The sequence below is a fragment of the Pseudopipra pipra genome, chromosome 6 (assembly GCF_036250125.1).
Source record: "Pseudopipra pipra isolate bDixPip1 chromosome 6, bDixPip1.hap1, whole genome shotgun sequence".
Taxonomy (NCBI): Eukaryota; Metazoa; Chordata; class Aves; order Passeriformes; family Pipridae; genus Pseudopipra; species Pseudopipra pipra.
The window spans coordinates 62,441,060-62,459,588 of NC_087554.1; the positions used below are offsets into that span (position 1 = coordinate 62,441,060).

The 18,529-nt window shown below is 44.0% G+C and overlaps 1 protein-coding gene across 1 annotated transcript in view; it reads left to right on the top strand.

Moving 5' to 3' along the window:
• BMP4 (bone morphogenetic protein 4) overlaps positions 1-18,529 on the top strand; it is a 162,405-nt gene that overhangs the window by 18,936 nt on the left and 124,940 nt on the right. Inside the window, exons 2-3 of the mRNA XM_064659596.1 lie at positions 10,378-10,570; positions 17,441-17,506. The gene's annotated coding sequence lies outside the window, so the exon portion shown is untranslated. The remainder of the gene's footprint in view (positions 1-10,377; positions 10,571-17,440; positions 17,507-18,529) is intronic.

Here is an 18,529-nt window from a genome sequence, read left to right on the forward strand (position 1 = left end):
AAGTTCTCTTTTAGAATATTAATTTCAGGGTAAATTACAGTGGAGTTAAGTAGGGGAAAAACTCCAGGCAAACCACAACAAACTGTTTAGCAAAGTAAATATTTGGAAAAGTGAGCTAAATTGTCCAACTTTAGCACAGTGTTAATGGAGTTACGTGGGGAACGTGAAAACACATTAGCAAGTCCATTCCACTTGAAAAGAGGAAAAGAGGGGGAGTTTCCCTCGTGTGAAATATCTGACAGCAGCTTCTGATCACGTACGTGGGGGACACAGGGCTTGGGGATGAGGAGGGTTTTAGAACAGAGGATTCTCTGTGTTTTGTCTTTTCTATCAATAAATGAAAATAGAAGTTTGTGGTTAGAATGTGGCTTTAAGTGCATAGATAAGAGCCCGAGTAAATACCAGCACTCCTCCATTCCTGAGGGAAGTTGGTGGCCTGCCCATATAATTTGCTGATAAAGTCCCATCTGTGAAAACAAAGTCCTGCAGCACGAGTAATAAATTTCAGGCCAAGACCATGAGAGGTTATTTTTGCATGAAGGTCTTTGCTGAGCTTTATTTTAAACCAGAAAAAAAAGCATTTGAAGCTGAAGTCGAGATTATGCCATTGGCTTTAAGTTGGCTTTACACTTTTACAGGGCAAATGAGAAATCCTGCCCTGCTTTATTTCCCTGGTAAACAGTGTGGCAGGATAAACTGTGAGGAGAATAAAGTCATGGGGAAAACTCTGCTTCACAAATGACACACGTAGAAAAACAGCAGATGTCTGATGAAGTAAAGACCCGACTTATTGCCAAGTCTTTGGAAAACAAAATTAATTTCCTTTCGTCTTTGATAATGATGATGTAATGTAGTTAATAGGAAGAGCCTGCCATGCTCATGGAGTTATTAAAGAAGAAATGTTAGACATGCAGCAGGTCAGAAATATGGGTTTACTTACCAGGGCCTTTTCCATGAGAGCATTTATAGATGTGGGGGGAAAAGAAAGTTGATAGTGATGTAGGATGTTGCTTTTTGTCTTGTTTGGAGCAGAAGAAATGTGTAATGAAACAAGACTTGTGAACGTCCCCTTAATGAGTTCAGAATTGCTGTTGTTCAGTGCAAAGGAGAACATTTTTTGGTAGGCAGCTTTTTCTGTTGAGATCTTGCTTCAAGGAATTAAAATACTTTTCTGGATTGAAATTAAAAATAAATTAATTGCCATGCTTTTTCCTGATGAGGGTTAAACCGAGTGAAGATGGTGGATGAGTGGACACGGTATTGGCTAATTTAATGGCTAGAAAATAGCTCAGCACCAACCACTGCAACGAAATAGACTTTAACTGAATAGATTTTAATAGATTTTAACTGAAGAGTGTAGGAAATAGATGCGGTGGGTATTTGTTTGCAATGTCTTTTTTTGGTCGCTAGATGTCCCTGCCTCCTGTGGGAGGAACAGCTACCTGGGAAACAACAAGGTGAAGCCAAAACCAAAGGCGGGCAGATTCCCGGAGGGTGTGGAATCATAGAATCATTTAGGCTGGAAAAGCCCTCTAAGATCATCGAGTCCAGCCCTTAACCCAAGCAGTCCCCAAGTGTCATGTAGGAAAGTGTCCAGTTTAGGAACATCTTGTGCTCTCTGTGGGTGCTTAAATGGCAGGAGAGGTAGTGCAGGAATGTGCTTTTACCAGAGATACAGGATGAAAATGAGATTTGTTCATGGAAACTTTCGAGGAGCTGCTTACTGGGATGGCTGGAGCAGTCAGACATGGTTGGGCAAAGCCTTGGTGACTCAATCTCCTCCCCAGTGATAAACACTACAAAGTATTCTTACTGTAACTGTGAAGGTGCTATTTAAAATTGGAGTTTAATTGCTGAGACATGAGGATGACTACAATGCACATACATATATGTCTATATGTGTGTGTCTATATCTGAGAGAAATCCCACAGTCCTGCCATCGTGGTGATTAATGTTTGTTTTAACAATGTCCACGATAACAATCTCGACAGTCAAGTTTTGTGCCACACAGCAGATTTTATATTGTGTGACAAGGCTGGGGGTAGCCCCTAATTAACCAGAAACCTGATGTTGAAGAAGATTCGCATTTATTTCTAAAATGCCTCCCTTTGAGTACAAAATGCACAGGGTTTGATAAATCTGGCTGCTGAGCTCTACCCTGGTGTGAACAGACCTGTTGCTGTGGAGTCTCGTTCTCATGCTCAGGTTGTAGAAATGGGTTTTGTCTTTCCAGTAACGACCCGTTTGCTGCAGATGGAATCCAGGGCTCACTCTGTGGAAGGTCAGCTCTGGGGAGAGCTGGGACAGATGCTGTTCCCCTGTCAGGAAAGCTTTGGGCTTTAAATATTTGACAGTTGAGTGCAGATCACAAATACAGAAAGCAGAGCAAAACGCTGCAGAAGTGATTGTGGTCTCCAATTAACAAGTGAAAAATAGTGCCAGAGTTGAGTGTAAAATACCAAACATAACTCTCAGGAGAAAAAGCACATGTGACTGAAACAGTTCCCTTCAGCTGAAACGTGGGCACGGGGACTGCTAAACTCTTTTATTGTGCAGTTTTATTTTTTTGCATATATGGCTAAAAGTTTATGGGCATTTAGTTTAGTGTTAGACTGCCCTGTTCCCAATCTGACTTGCCACAGGTTGTTGTAAAAATAAAATTATTTTGGGTTTTTCGAATACCTACAAAATTGTGGCGGTTATTAAAACACACACACGCCGATAGACTGCGTGTTCATTAAGCTTGGGTACTCGTCCCTTTAGAGCCCACCTGCCAGTGAATATTTCACTCCAAAGGAGTCAGTTAAAGTTCAGCAAATTAATTTTGCAGTGGGTAACTTCGTGCAGAGGTGAGACCTGCTACAGTGCCATCCAAATGTTGAGAGGAGTGAATTCTACTGGTGTTGCAGACCCGAGGAGGTACCTTGCCCTGGAAAGCTGCTTTTCTGCCTGTGGAATCCCCAAACTCTTTAGGAAATGAAAATTTGAAGGTTCTTTGTCATGCATCTCATGAGTCCAAACCTCTCTGTCCCCTCGCCCCCCTCACCCTCCCACAAATACTCTGTGGGTTGAAGAATTCCAAAGAATAATTTCCATTGGGCTGCATTTGTTTAGATTAGGGAGTCCATGACTATCCAGCTGGAACAACGGCTCTTAAAATAAAACTGATCCTTTGAAATTTACATTTAGTACCTATTTTTTTCTAATTTCAACTGGGTAACTAATTTTTTTTATTGTGCTAATGGGCTGTTATGCATATGTGGAAGCCATTTACTGCATGCCCTAGATGGAAACAGACTCATATTTCAGCTCTGAATATTTAACACTTAATAAGGTAACCACCTGCTTTTAAACTTACTCCAGCATATTTCAGTGGCCTTTACTGCTCATTGTGAACATCAGAATTATTTTTGATCTCCTGCAATGAAACAAATAACCGAGCCAATTGAAGCACTGCATAAAAATAAAATAAAAAACCCCATAGTCTCTCTATTTTTCAGTAATTCAAACAACTCTGTGATATTATGAGTCGCTTAGAAAGGGTTCTGTAGCTTTAAAAGCCAAGGCTGCACATGGTGAAGGTTTGTCCTTGTGGCCATGACACAGCAAGGGCAGGTGCTGAGCTCTGCCTGTTCCCATCAGCCCTCCCCAAAGCTGTCTGGAGCATTCCTGCTGAAACCTCAAAGCAGGAGAAACCGTTCCCTGCATCTGTTCCACTTTGCCCCCAGATTCTGCTGTGCCTCGTGAACCTGCCTCTGGGGAGGATGGAGTTGGCAGGGAGGCACTGCAAGTGTGGCTGGGAGCCATGCACTTACTGCTCACTTTGGAGCTGGCTGCTCCAGACTTCAAACAGCTTGGGAAACCTCATTGCCAGGGATTGGCACAGCTGAGGGACAGGATTAGTTTGGAGTGGTGGTTTGTGGGGGGGAAGTGTTACCTTAATTCAGCATTTCCTGTTCCTCTCGGTTTTGCTGTTTGATTTTGATGGTGACTCTACGGGACCAGAACGTGATTAATACCCTATTATCAAGCTCCAAAATGCCAACCTTTTCCAGGCAGTGCCAGCAAAGCTGGGGGCTGCTGAGGTGAGCTTTCCCTCTGGGAATTGCCATTCCCCAGTGCAGTCAGCTGCCAGGTTAGCACTGTTGCCTGCTTCTCTGCTTCACTTCTGGTGATTATTTACAAGAAAACCCTACTTCTTTCTAGTTTTGAAGCATGGCAGTGCATGGATTGTGTAAAAGTGGGAAGAAAAGTTAATGGAGGAAGGGTCCCTTTGGTTTGCTGTTTATTGGGTGAGTTGAGCTGTGCATTTTTCATATGGAAAAGAAGGTGGGAAGGCTTGGGTACAGCAGAAAATGTCCTACTGCCTGGCACCTCTATTTGCAGGGCAATAATGCTCATTTTAAAGTCAGCTGTGACAGAATCCTTGAGAAGGGAACTCTGGAGGTGGCACTAGGCTTCTAGACTGATTTTCTTTGTGCTATTTGGTCCCTTAGAAATAAGGGTGAAAACTTCCTCTGAGTCCAGAACTCGCTTTGTGTCCTTCCAGTGCGTAAGTGGGGCTTACAAGAGATCTGGAGAGACTTTGGACAAGGGCATGGAGTGAGAGGACAAGAGGGAATGGCTTCCCACTGCCAGAGGTCAGGGACAGATGGGATATTGGGAAGGAATTTTTGTCTGTAAGGGTGGTGAGGCCCTGGCACAGGTTGCCCAGAGAAGCTGTGGCTGCCCCTGGATCCCTGGAAGTGTTCCAGGCCAGGTTGGACAGGGCTTGGAGCAAGCTGGGATAGTGCAAGGTGTCCCTGCCCATGGCAGGGGGTGGGAACAAGATGATTTTTAAGTTCTCTTCCAACCCAAACCATTCTGGGATTCCATGAACTCAAGAGAGTATTTTATGGACAGCCAGTGTCAGAGCAAGGAAACAACCTGCCCGTAGTTGCTGTGGGAAGGAAGTTGTGCTGCAGCCCTTGGTGCCAGCTGGAGGTTCCTTGGTGCCGATGCTCAAAGTCCCAATGGAGCACAGTGCCACGGCCAGCTGGGAAGTGAGGAAGGCATTTATCCCTGAGGCTGGGCCGTCACGTGGATATAAAGCATTTCTCACAGATGCTGCTGTTGGAGAGCTCAGTATCAATAAGGAGAGAGAAACCTTGTGGAAGCTGGACTCTCTTGGTAACCCCTGAGCACGTGTCCTCTCTCCGAAGGAACCGCAGCGCTCCTCGGAGCATTTCCCTCTGCCCGCAAGCCTGACCTCTGTCCTGCCGAGCCTCAGCTCCAGCCAGCTCCTGCTCTTCCACGTGCTGATCTTGGCGAGGCACCGGGACAACTGGACGTCTGTTGTGTTCTCCTGGGCTGTAAACAACAGGCACAGCCACGTGTCATCTCCGAGCTCCCCGATCCAAACAGTGGCGGGAGCACCGTCGGGAGCAGCTCTGTGCAGTGTCCGGCGTGCGAGGGGGTCAAAGGGAGCTGGGCCTGCCAAGGATCCTGAGCACTGACGAGGCTTGGACACGTGTGCTGGACCAAAGCAGAGCAATAGTGGCAGAAGGGCTCAGTGAAGCAGCTCGAGTCGTTACAACCACTGGTTTTCCTTCTTTCCATGCAGATAACAGGGAATGGTGCTTTTGGAGAGAATGGTTCCCTGTTGAGGGAGCTGGTGGATGTCAGAGGAGGGACTGTCGGGATCGGTGATGATGTCAGCAGAAAAAGAGCATGCTTTTGTTCAAACTTCACATGGGAAAGGATTTTTGTGAAGAAAACAGTTTTTGTGATATGAGAATTTCTCTCCACTTCTGGAGCGAACCAGGGCTTTTCTGAAGCAGATGAGTTGTGTCAACTCTAGGGCCTTATTGAGCCTTTCTACCCTCAAAGTGGAAAAGATTGAAATCTGAGGTTTGTACAGCAAAGGTTACTAAAACAAGGAGAAAACTTGGTTCTTTTCCTGGGTTTTGGAAGAAATCTGATATGTAATATTGAGGAATTTATTTCACCTCTGTGCCTTTCTTTAACCATCTGTAAAATGGGAATGATACTGGCTATGTTATGTCAGGTGCTTTAGGATGTGTAGGACAAACGAGGCAGGGAACAAGCCAGATGCTGATTGTATTGGATTATCTTCCAAAACCCTGAATCTGGCAAATCCTCACTGTACATGGATCTGTCATCCTCCTTCACTCCCAGTATCAACCCCATGCAGAATAATCTGGAGAAATTCTTCCCTGTGAGAGTGGTGAGGCCCTGGCACAGGTTGCCCAGGGAAATCCCTGGAAGTGTTCAAGGCCAGGTTGGACAGGGCTTGGAGCAACCTGGGATAGTGGAAAGTCTCCCTACCCATGGCACAGGGGTAGAATGAGATGTTCTCTAAGTTCCCTTCCAACCCAAAGCAGTCTGTGATTCCATGAATTTGAAATTCTGTTTTCATAAGGAATATGTACTCTGTTATAACTGCCAGTGATGGGAAGGCATAAACAGCTAAACAGCTTCACCACTAAGAGCTTTTTTTCTTGTAAGGGTGAACAATGTACAGATCCTGCAGCATTAGCTGCCACTTATTTTATTTTTAAACAACTCGTCCCCGTCTGTAACAGGGAACAAATTAACTTGAGCAGTGTGACAGTTTGCATATTTTCAGTCTATTCATCTTCCCAGAGGAGGCAGAGCTCGAGCTTTTAAAGCAAGAGCACACGAAGTGCAGTTCCAATCTTTAACAATCCTCCTGTGCCCCGTTTTCATGCCCGGTTATCATCTCCCTCTCTCTTTTGTGGGTCCCACAGAAAGCTCAGAGCAATCCTCATGCTGGGCAGTGGAAGTGTGTGGGATGAGCCAGCAGTGCCTTGCTCTCCTGTGGATACAGGTGAAACTGGTGTCTGCTACGTGCTTGGTGGAAGGATTCCTCCCAAAATCTACGTCCAGCAAGAGATAGACAGGATATAATCAATATCCTAGATATCCTGTATCCAGTTAGAGCTGACTGAGGATGTGGTGCACCCCAGGACATACATCACACACATTGTGCCTCACTCCTTCCTCTGCTGGGTTTTCCTCTGCATCCCATGAACTCCATAGGAGAGAACCTTCAGTGATGTGCTGCTAATGCTCTGTGTGTGTTACACAGGCTCTTGGTGCAGGAATGCTGACCCAAACAAAAAGGAGATAACTTGGAAATTCTATTGCTCCATTTATGTTATTATTGTAGTTAATGGTCTGTCAGCGTTTCCATTATAAATCCCTATTTTTCAGGGGTTTATAACTCAGCCGTAAAAATTCTCTCCAGGCTGAATTTGGCATGTGTGTTTTCAGCCTGAGAGCACATGTGTTGTGTTTTTTTTTAACAAGTTTAAAAAAAAAATTAGAACTGCATTCACAATTTTCAAGATATAGAATTGCCAAAAAAAAAAAAAAAGGCACCAACAAAAAATAGGTGATTGGTTACAGATGCTTTCTTTGCACTCGTATAACTCAAAAATTGCTGAGTTATTTCAGCTGTAATTGTGGGTATGTGTAAGGTTAAAATGGTGGATTTAGTACTATTCCTTTCTTTATGGTGTTGGTATTTGACAAGCAAATAGAAAACAGACCCCTGTACTGTATACACTCACGTATAAGCTGACCCGGGTGTAAACTGACCTCCCAAACCTGCCCCACACCCCCCTCCTTGGGGCCACGTTGTTCCAGTGTCAGCAAGGGTGGGGGTGCTGGGAGAGGATTTTAGGTTTTGGTGAGTTCCTTTGCCTTTATCCCATCACTTCCAAGGTCTGTGCCGGGCTGTGGCCGCGGAATCCACATGGACCAGGTGGTGTGGGCAATAAAGAGCTACAATAGACACGTGTTCCCCCAGGCTCTGAGGCCCAGCTTTGTCCACCTTGTTTACAGAGGGCCTGCCCTGTGTCTGGGATCACCCCGGAGAAGTTTACACGAAGAGGAGTGTAAACCACATGTTTCACTCCGAAGCATCTGAAAGGAAAAGAAACAAGGGGAAGACCAAGAGATCCTGTCTGGATTCTTTGCTGTCTGCACACACAGATTTTCCTTCTGATCTCCCCACACTCTTCACTTGTGTTTTGTTCACCAGGGCTGGAACAGAAAAGGGTGACCAGCATCCAGAGAAATTTTATTTTACGGTCTCCAGATCTCCTAATTCCCAAACTAGTTTGCTTCCGAATGAATTGATTGCCTCAAGAACTGACTCCCAGAACAGGCTGCAATAGGGTGCACAGATTTTTATATTTTTTTTTTTGCATGGAGGGTTCTTTCTGCATAACATTTTATTATGCATAAAACCAGAGCATCACGTGCCTTCCGAAGAATGAACAGTTCCTTTCACACTAAGAGAAAGTGCAAGAAATTCCAGCAATCCTGTGCCATGGTGATTCCTGCCACGTCTGTACTTTGGCACCGTGGTATCTATAAAAATGTGTAAAATAACGATTATGGAAATCTATAATCTGATTTTCTTTTTTTTTTACATTTATCAGACAGATCTTTTTGTAAGTGTTCGGTTCTTTGCGTTTTTGCTGCGCACACTGGATTTGCTCCGTGATGTTTTTAACGTCCTGTGATATATAACATCCCATCATATCTTAAACATTCCTTTACATCAGTATGAAAGGTCATGTACTTGGGCTGTTTTTCATTTCACGAACATCTGGGCTTATGAGATTAACAGAACAGTACAGCATTGCCTTCTTTTTGGTCTCTTTTATTAATAACTTGTGAATAACACTTGTCTTCTACCATGTGGATTATACTTCTGTTGGGGTAATTTCCTCACTGTACTAATGGCTGCTGGTTAACCCCTTGCTCACAACTGCTGCTGTTACCAGCTCAAATGGATTTTTTATGTTCAGATGTATAATCCTGTATGTTTTCATGGGGTAGGAACAGGTCATTTCCCTAAAAAACGGGGATCTAGCACCATTTTCATGCTGTAAGATGTCCCACCTGGGCTCCAGTTGTTGCTCTGGAGAAGGCCTGGGGCTCCTGTAGGTCCTCTGGTGTATCTTCCAGATATCCCTGAGGCTTCAGTGTCACTGTGTGCCTGGAATTATGTTAGATTTTTATATTTGTGATGAGCACAGTCAGGAATTGGGGTCCTCCTACAGTGCAATGGGAGGGTCACATTATTTAATGGTGATGGACGAGGGCCTGGAGTGCCAGGACAAGGGGGAATGGCTTCCCACTGCCAGAGGGCAGGGCTAGATGGGGTATTGGAAAGGAATACTTCCCTGTGAGGGTGGGAGATCCTGGCACAGGTTGCCCAGAGAAGCTGTGGCTGCCCCTGGATCCCTGGGAGTGTTCCAGGCCAGGTTGGACGGGGCTTGGAGCAACCTGGGCTAGTGGAAGGTGTCCCTGCCCATGGCAGAGGATTGGAAATGGATGATCTTTAAGGTCCCTTCCAATCCAAACCATTCCATGATCCTGTGATTTCTGGTTTGCAAAACCATGGAACAGGAATGAGAATAATTGTGACAGTAAAGGCTTTACCTGATTGTGAGGTGGTTTCATATTGTGCAGAGACCACACAGCCAGTCATAAGTGACATGAGAGGTGATCTGAAATCACCTGAAAGGCCAAAAAAGTGTTTTCTATGCTTAGATCATAGAAACACAATATGGTTTGTGTTGGAAGGGGCCTTAAAGACCCCTTTGTTAATTAAATCTTTTACTGGAGTTCAACTGTCAGAACTGTGGAGGAATTGGTTCTACACCTGCAAACAGGAAAACACTGAACTGAGAACTACAGACCTGGAGATTAAAGTCTCCATAGTTTGTCACCAGTCATTTAATCCCTCATTTCTTCTCTTTTGTCTGTGTGTTTATTGTGGGTTTTGTGCTCGGGGTTGTATCTCCCATAGCAATTCCATGGGGTTTGGCCACAAGATGGCATCTGATTTCATGATCTTCTTTTAAAATATCACTCTTTTTTTTTTTTTTTTTCTATCTTGATGGAGTAATGCCCAGTTTTTCCTGAAGCAAATTATAACCTATTTTTCTCCTCCCTTAGGGAATGCCTTCAGGAGCGAATGCAGTAGGATTTTCCATGGCATTCTTGGTTGCTGATAGTTGGAACCACCAGCAGAGATGATGGGTGACAGTTGCTGTGGATCCTCTGCCCTGTAACCCCACTCCTCCACCCTTCCAGGGTGTAACTGCTGCCTCTGTTATGATTGTTGCCTGGCAAATGAGAACTGACACAAAAACTTCAGCTCATTTCATCTGTGAAGTGATTCAAAGTCCCTTGAAGCTGTTTAACAAACTCTAACTGGCATAGAATAAACTTTGCCTGGGTCCCTGCTTACAGAAAAATATCCTACAGTTTCTTAATTCTCACTAACCTGCCTAAATTTAGGGGTGATGTGTTTCCTTCTTATCTCTGCTCCAGAGCATCTCCCATGTTCCTGCATTTGGGGAATGAGGAACAATCAGATTTGAAGGACAAACAGCTTCATTTGAGTAGACAGGGAATTCTGCCTCTACAACTACAGGAGAAATGGGTAACTGAGATTTATCACGGGATCAGACCTACAGCAAACTGCAACAGTTGGTTCTTGGAAGCTTATGGAACATGAATTGGAGTAAGTAGGATCTTGATTTCCAAAGGGAGAACTAAAATATTCAAAAATTATTCAAATGGGTTTAGCTTAACAGTGTGAAAACCAATGATTCAGTGCAGCTAATCAGTATTTAGATAACATGTTGTTTGGAAGCTACTGGATGATGTGGAATAGGGCAATTGACCTTTTTCTAAGTAACTTTAGCAAATAACAAAACTGTGAATTGCTCCAGAATATTTTATCACAACTGACCTTGCAACAGCTTAAGAAGGCAAAAAGTGAAAATGGAGTTGAATAAGAGGTAAGAGAGATTTTCATACAGTTCTTGGTGGCTTTTACAGGTGGTTGTTTGGTCCAGCCCTGGCTGAGAAAGTCCACGTCCCTTTGATTGCTGGAATTGATTGTTCCAGTTCAGCTGGAGAGAAAAGCCTCAGCAGTGTTGCAGAGGCAAGTGTGCTCTACATCCCACTGGGAAGGACTGGGGGAACTCTTCACAGATTAGAGGCCACAGGGTAGGAACCCTCTGTGAGCCAGGATGGGAGAGCACCCAGGATTTCAGATGTGGGGGGAACCACACAGGGAACGTGGGGCTGTAGACATCAAATGGTTTGGCCTTGTTGTTACTGCTGAACCAATGGAGCAAGAAAAATGGGAGATTTAATCTCTGCAGTCTGGTAACCCTGTATGAAATGTAGAAGAAAAGGTAGAGGAATCATCAAATTGTTAAGGTTGGAAAAGACCTCTAAGATTATCAAGTCCAGCAATCAACCCAACACCACCACCATGTTCAACAATAAACCATGTCCTCAAAATGCTCACAAAAGAGAGACAAACTGATAAAGGGTGAAACAGTGAAAAGGATTTTTAAACAAGAATTCTGGCAAATTGTGGTCTCTCTGTTGGTGAATCTCGTTACTGGAGTTTCTGGTTAAAGTTTTTCTGTGTTTGGGCAGAGGTGAAGGCTCTTTGCCCTGTGGGTTCCTGCTGCCTGGTGGGGGCTGAGCTTGTCCCACAGGGTTTTCTCTGTGGTGGGACACAGTGCTGTGCTCTCTGTCCTGTAACAGAGAAAAAGTACCTGCTTTTAAAAAATTCAGTGTCTTTAATTTCTCTGAAGCCTCTTACTCTCAGTCTGGTCACTTATGGCTAAAATGAGCAAGTGGGGATGTGTGTGGAGAGGACAGACAGACAGTGTATGATCAGAGAGCTCAGCTAAATCCTCTGGTTTTCAAAAGACATTTTAATACAAGCTCTGTTAACTTTATCAAATGTCTCTTTCTGTAGATACTTACCCTGACATCTGAGAGACTTATCTTTCTTTATTCCTATAACATTCTAGAGAAGCAAGGAAGGGATGCTGTCTTATTTTTCACTTGAACAAGTGTAACACAGAACATTTTTAACCCAGATGACAAACCTATTTAACTGTATAATTCTGAGTAGCAACTTAAGGCTCTGCAAAGACAGTCCCTGAAGGATCTAGATCCAAACATTTTGCCCGAGGTGAAGTTGAAATTGTGTAGCAGAGCAGTGAGGCTTGACTTCCCTACATGTGGATCTCTCTTGATGGAGGCAGATCCTGCACTGCACAGCAGGTGAGGTGTGGAAGGAGGTTTGTGCCAACCTGCTCCAGCTGCTCACCTGCCCTTTTGCCTCCTCACAGCCACCCCAGCTGTCCCAGCAAGGTGCTCCTGTGAGTCCTGTGTCAGGCTCAGGGACGAGGGCTAATTTAAAGGACATAAATAGCAGACCTTCACTAATTCTTCCTGATATACATTGCTTCCATGAGCAATTTTCCTAGGAAGCTGACAGGGCTGAAGGCTGTCCCATTTTCCACAGGTATTGCTGGGTCCAGGAGAGGATGTTTGCAGAGTAAGTAACTTTGCACATTTCCACTCTGCCTGAGCCTCCCTTCAGCTCCTTGTGGTTGAAGAGTCAGGAAAAAGCTGCTGTTGGCACAATTTGCTCTTGTGCTGAGATTTGGCCTGAGGAGCTCAGGGGTGTGTCTTGGTGAGTTGTCCTTCAGGTAATTATTTGCCTCTTGGTGCACTGGGTGGTACCAAAGCTCTGTGTGAATGTTAAAGAGCAGATTTTCAACCAGCTTTCAGCCAGCCTAGAGAATATTCCAGCTAACGATTTATTTTTGTAAAGAGCTGACTCTCTTACCGAGAGGGGCTGTCTTTGTTTGGTGTGGAGAAGTTTCAAGCTCTTCCACTCCAGGTCTTAAGGAAAGAGATGACTGCAACACTGAGGAGCTAAGGACAGCTATCCACTCACACCTCCATTTTCAGCTTTCCACATCTGGTTAAGTGCATTATGGCATTTTTGCTTTTACATATGAATCATTAGCTCTTGGCTGTGGCTGGTAGGAAAAAGAGACAGCAATTTTCATGTGCCTGTCCATATTCTTATATAGAAAGGGGATAAATATTTTTCTAAAATACACTACGTGAGTGCTTCTGTTGCATCTCTCATCTAAGTACCCCCAGGTTGTCTGCAAATTGTAATCAAGTATGATGAGACAATTAAAACAATAAGGGGAAATATGAGATCAACTTCCATTTCTTTTATGAAGCCAGGGACAAGCACATATTTCTTTCCTGCTGAGCAATGAGAAGTTCCTGTTTCATTCGGATGCACTTGAAATGTGAAGTGGGACTACAGTTTATCCTTACTTTTGTTTTTCTGCTAATGTGTTCAAAATGGGGTTAATTTGGCAAATATGCTTTCTTCAGCAGAACTCAATCTTCATCTAAAGAGCCCTTCCCAGTGTAAGCAGGACAGTAAGTGGAAAAGGAGGTTATTCCTCTATTAATCTCCCACATGGCTCAGTAAAGTTCTGGCAGCCTCTTGTGTGACTTTCCTGTGTCAAATGGGAAAAACTTTTATACTTTCTAGTTCTCACTTCTGTACTTCAGTCCCAACCCCAAATTTCCTTCTCTGTCAGCTGCTGCCTCTGTTCCCTTTGAAGTTCCACCGTGTGACCCAGAGAGATTTGAGCTGTGTTTTTGTGCTTTGTTGTCTCACCTGCTCCCGTTCTGACAGCTCGGGATGGGTGAGTGAGGCAGACAAGCAGCTTTCTGGAAAGGCTCAGGCTGGGGAAACCTGTGTTCAGGGACTGCTGAACTCCTTGGCAAGGCCACATTTCCCCAGGGTCTGAGTGACTTCCAGGCACACTGAAGGTACTCTGAGAACATTACACTGACCCTGGTTGGCTGCCCAACAGGCTTGTTGTGACAGTGACACTTTCTGCCTCCAGTGTGCTTCGTGCCGTCTCTCCTACATCCACAAAACCACCCCAAATGAGCTGCTGCAGAAACCTGTAGCATTTTTTTTTCCTGTAGATTTTGTGAAGACAGAGCAAGTCTTGCTCCTTGTGTAAGGAAAAAAGTCTTTTTGGGTGTTAGAGAGGCGTTTAAAATATGGGACAACACTGTGCCTCAGTAATGGTAGTTGTGAGTCTGCTCAAGGGATGGGAATTCTGGCTGGTTGGCTCTTTTTCTAGAAGGAGCATTTTCCACTGAGCCTGTGATTCCATAGCGGTCTAAGCCAAAATAAATTGGTGTGCTGTGGTCTGGTGCTACCCCTCACCTCTCCTTGCACATTCCCATCCCATCTCCATTCTGTGGACGAGGCAGGGCTGCTCCCTGTGTGCAGGGAGGTTTGCAGTGTGGCAGGAGGGAAGGGCAGAGGTGCTGTGCTTCTGTAACACCCAAAAGCTAAGTCACCACCTGGCCAAAAATTCTGGGAACTTGTGGCCTGCCTTAATCAAACCCACATGTCCAAACAGGAAGCCACTCAGTGCTGTTCTGCATTTCCATGAGTAGCCTGGGATGGAGAGTGGGGAAGACACTGTTGAGTATTTTTCCCAGTTCTACCACTAATTTATGCTCTTTCTGACCTTTGGCAAAACAATTTAATTTGCAGATGTCCAAACTGTACAATGGGGCTATCAATACATTCCATCCCATAGGGAACTTGCTCAGTGACACTGTGTGAGCCAAGACATTTGAGATCCCTGGGCAGAAAGTGCTTCTGAATTGGTACAATTATGATTTTGTTAGTTATTTGCATATTTGTAAACATGGGGCAAGAAGTCTGAAAAGATACCATAAATCTAGGACTCTGGAAAAATGTCTAAAGGAATATTTAATTCCTTTCACTCTGAAGTTTGTAAGTATTAGAGTCCGTGTTAGGAAAAAAATATTTGTATGCATTCTGTCACTTTTCAGATATAACTAGTGCAATTCAAAAATATTGAAATCAAACCAAAAGATTGCTTGTAATTATTTCCACTTTGATTTTTTTTCTTGAGGGGAAATAAAGGATGTCAGAAGGAACCCAGAGCATTACCCTGTCTGTGCTGTGCTGCACAGGACTAGTTCAAAACTGAATCATAGAATCATGGAATGGTTAGGATTGGAAGGGACCTTAAAGATAATCTCATTCCAACCCAAGATCCACAAGATTCAGTATGGAAGAATAAAGTGAGAGGAGCCCAGCCAGACATCTCTGCTTGTGCCAGCTGTTGGAGTTTATCGGGGTCTAAACTCCACGCTGGTCTTTGTGACCCTCATGAGAAAAGCAGAACAGGTCCCCAGTAATGGAAACACTCAGGAAAATGGTTTTGTTTCCCATTTCAATGTTTCTGCTCTTGCACATGTGCAGTCAGGGCGTTTCCATGGGCAGCACTGCTGGAAGCCTGTTTCCTCCTCCACATCTGGGGTGACAGTCGGGAGTGAACGCGGGAGACCAGGCTGACAAAGAGCTGAGTATTATCCCGAGGATAAATGAGTTAACCCATCACTGCAAACACTGTGCTGGCGGATTTTAGTGCAATTAGCTCCACAAATACCAAGACATGCAGTCTGCAACCAGACTAAAAGGTCTCCTAAACAATTAGGGGACCACGGCCCCATGGACCCCTGTCATGCACATTAATGTCACTGGCCTTAGCAAAGGGGATGTGTGTGCTTTGATGCCAGGGGAATCCAGAGTTTGACGGCCCCATAAACTTCGTCCCGTTTTTGGTCCCACGACTCAGTGGCATTTTATTTACTGCACCTAATAACATTTAGTCAATAAACACGTACAGGTTGGAGAGAAGGTCTAGTGTGAGCTTAATTACCTCAACTCTCTGCCTTCTCTTTTGTTATGTACATCATGGATACTTGACAGCATTAACATTCCTGGAATTGTATCTGCCATCCTTTGTAAAAGGATTGAATACTACGCATTAGTTCGGGCTCGTGGGGCATTTGTGTCTCCAACAACAGCTTAATTATGGACATTGTTTACTAATCAGTATTAAATTGACAGACTATGAGGGCTAATCTGGAGATTAACACAATAGCTTGTTTTCATTTTGTTCTTCTAGCAGTTTATTGAATGCAAGATTTAAAACAAGACCCTTTTGTGAGCTTTACCTTCCCCATCACAGCTGTGTGAGTGGAAAAGTCTGTGCATTTCTGTAACGTAGAGTTTGGGCACAAACATTTTGCTCAAGATAGAAGAGCAACCATAAAAAATCCACGTTGTTCTGTTGTAAAAGCAACACAGGGTGTCCTTTCTGTAGGATCAGCAGTTCACAAATCTTTAGGCACATTTAAGCCTCCTGTTTGTTCTGTCTCACAAACTACACAGAGTATCATCGCTCAAACAAATACCAGCAGAGCCCAGGCCCTAAGGAGTAATTTGTGGAGTGAGAAGATGTGATGTCACTGCGTGCAAAGTCATTCAGTGAAAGCTGTGGGCACTCCTGGGCCATCTGTTTTGCCCATACAAATTATTGAATTCCCTGATAGTTCTGATTTCCCTTGTCAGCCCCAAAAGCTGAATGTCTGTTCTGCACGGACAGGTGCCTGTTTGATTATGAGAAATAAGAGGGTTCATTTAGGGAAGGACACACATGTGAGAGAGTCTTACCCATGTTGTATCTGTGTGTCCTTCCTGTCTGATGGCAGCACTGGAGATTTACAGCAGTGACACTGATGTGTCCAGTTCCCAAAATATTCATATCCACATCCCACTCTGATTTTTCAGACTGCTGAAAACACCTCGGGTTTTGTAGCCTGGGAAACTTTGCATCCTGCTGGATTACTTGGCTGATTAAGTATAAATGAATGAAAACTCACTTAGTAATAATGAGATAATCTCTTTCTAGTCTCTTACTTTCTCCAAGAGTGATGTAGCACGGGAAGAAGTGATGCTACAAGAGATGCAGAGTGGGAGAAAGTGATGCTACACTGAACTTCACAGCACCAGTGACATGGGGAGAGTGGATAAAACAAGCAGAAACAAGTGGAAAGGGCTGTTCCCACCCTGTGTCCCACACATGGCACTTCTCCTGTGCAGGGTTTAATGACAGCATGGCACTCCAAGCTCTGTTATGGAGCAGCAGTCTGGCAAGAAAAGAAGACAAATCTGACCAAAAAATCTGACAAATACTTCTGAAGTGCCCAGCAGAGTGTCTCCAAAGTCAGCTCTCTTCTTGTCCATGCACTCCTCATGCTGGAAGTAATTAGTATAAAAGCCCTAATCTTTTTTTGCATCCGAGCCACGCGGTATAATCCAGCCTTTCAGGAGGATAAGTCAGTATTTCTGAGCTCACTTGGATTTAATGTAAACAATAAAGGGCTAATTCAATAAAATGGCTTTGACCCATCAAAATCTACTTTCGGGAGCTGTTCTGCAGGCTGGGAGCCCACATGGGGTGTTGTGCATGCAGGAATCTTCAATCCTGCCTCCTTGGAGAATAGCTGAGAGTGCACATGGACCAGCCCTAAGGAGAGCCACTTGTTAGGGATTTTGCACCTTGCTTTGTGGGGTCATTCTTCATTCTTAGAGAACTTGCTTGTCAAATACAATATGACAACATTTCTGATTTATTCACAGGTCTTAGAAAAAACAAAGGAAGAAAAGGAAAAGGAGAACAAACAGACAAGTAGCTGGGACAAAAAAGTAACTAGTTTTTCTTTTTTTAATTTTTAAAATTCTCTTGTGTTTAAGCTTCTTCAGAGGAGTGTAGTTTTCAGGACACTTTGAATATTTCTACTGATCTGTCTCCTAAAAAAAAAAAAAATCACAAGAATGGTGTTAAAAATTAAGGCATCCAAATGAATTTGTTGGCTTCTGAAAATTGATGCTGGAGGGTTCCAAACATTTCAGCTCACAGACTCTGAAAAGTCTCCCAGAAGAGGTGTGGACTCTTGCAAGTGAATTTAAAACCGTGGCAAATTATTGTGCTCCTGACTCCTTACAAATTGTCTGTTATTCACAGGTTCAAAGTGATATAAATGATTGGTTATTGTAGCACAGGCAAGTTTTATTCACATTTTACTTTTGCTCCTTTCTGCTTAACTCAAGGGGTTGGCAGGTTCCCTGCCCATAGCAGGGGTTGGAATTAGGTGATCTTTAAAGTCCCTTTCAACCCAAACCATTCTGGAATTCTCTGGTTCTATGGTTGTTCTTCTACCCAGGGAGCAGCAGAGTTTTACAAACGGATTCATGTTGGCTTCATACCTGTGAATGTACATCACAGACCAGGGATTTTAACTATTGTGCAGAAAGATTAACAACCTGCTCTCTTGATCCACCTTTTTTGCCATTGCTTATATTCAAGTCCTTTTTTTTAAGCAACAGTCTGGAAAGGGTGGGCACTCCATGTTTTCATGGGACTCTTGGGAAGCTGATAAAGTTTGCTGGTTAATCCAATAAAGCTGAGTCTGTTGCATCAGACCACATCAGTCAGATCAGTTTACACTCTGGCTTTTAAAGCAGGTCTTTGTTTATTTTATCAAAGGAGTACCTGCTACCTGTACATGGGCTCTCCAGGCAGGAGGGACCACCCCACTGATCATCTCTTCCCAACCCCTGTTTCCACAGGCCACACAGTGTTTTCTGGAAGCTGCATTGAACTGTTAAATTAGAACAGTATCTTAAAGCCTTGCTTAAAGGCTCAGAAGAAGAAAGTCAGCCAAAGTC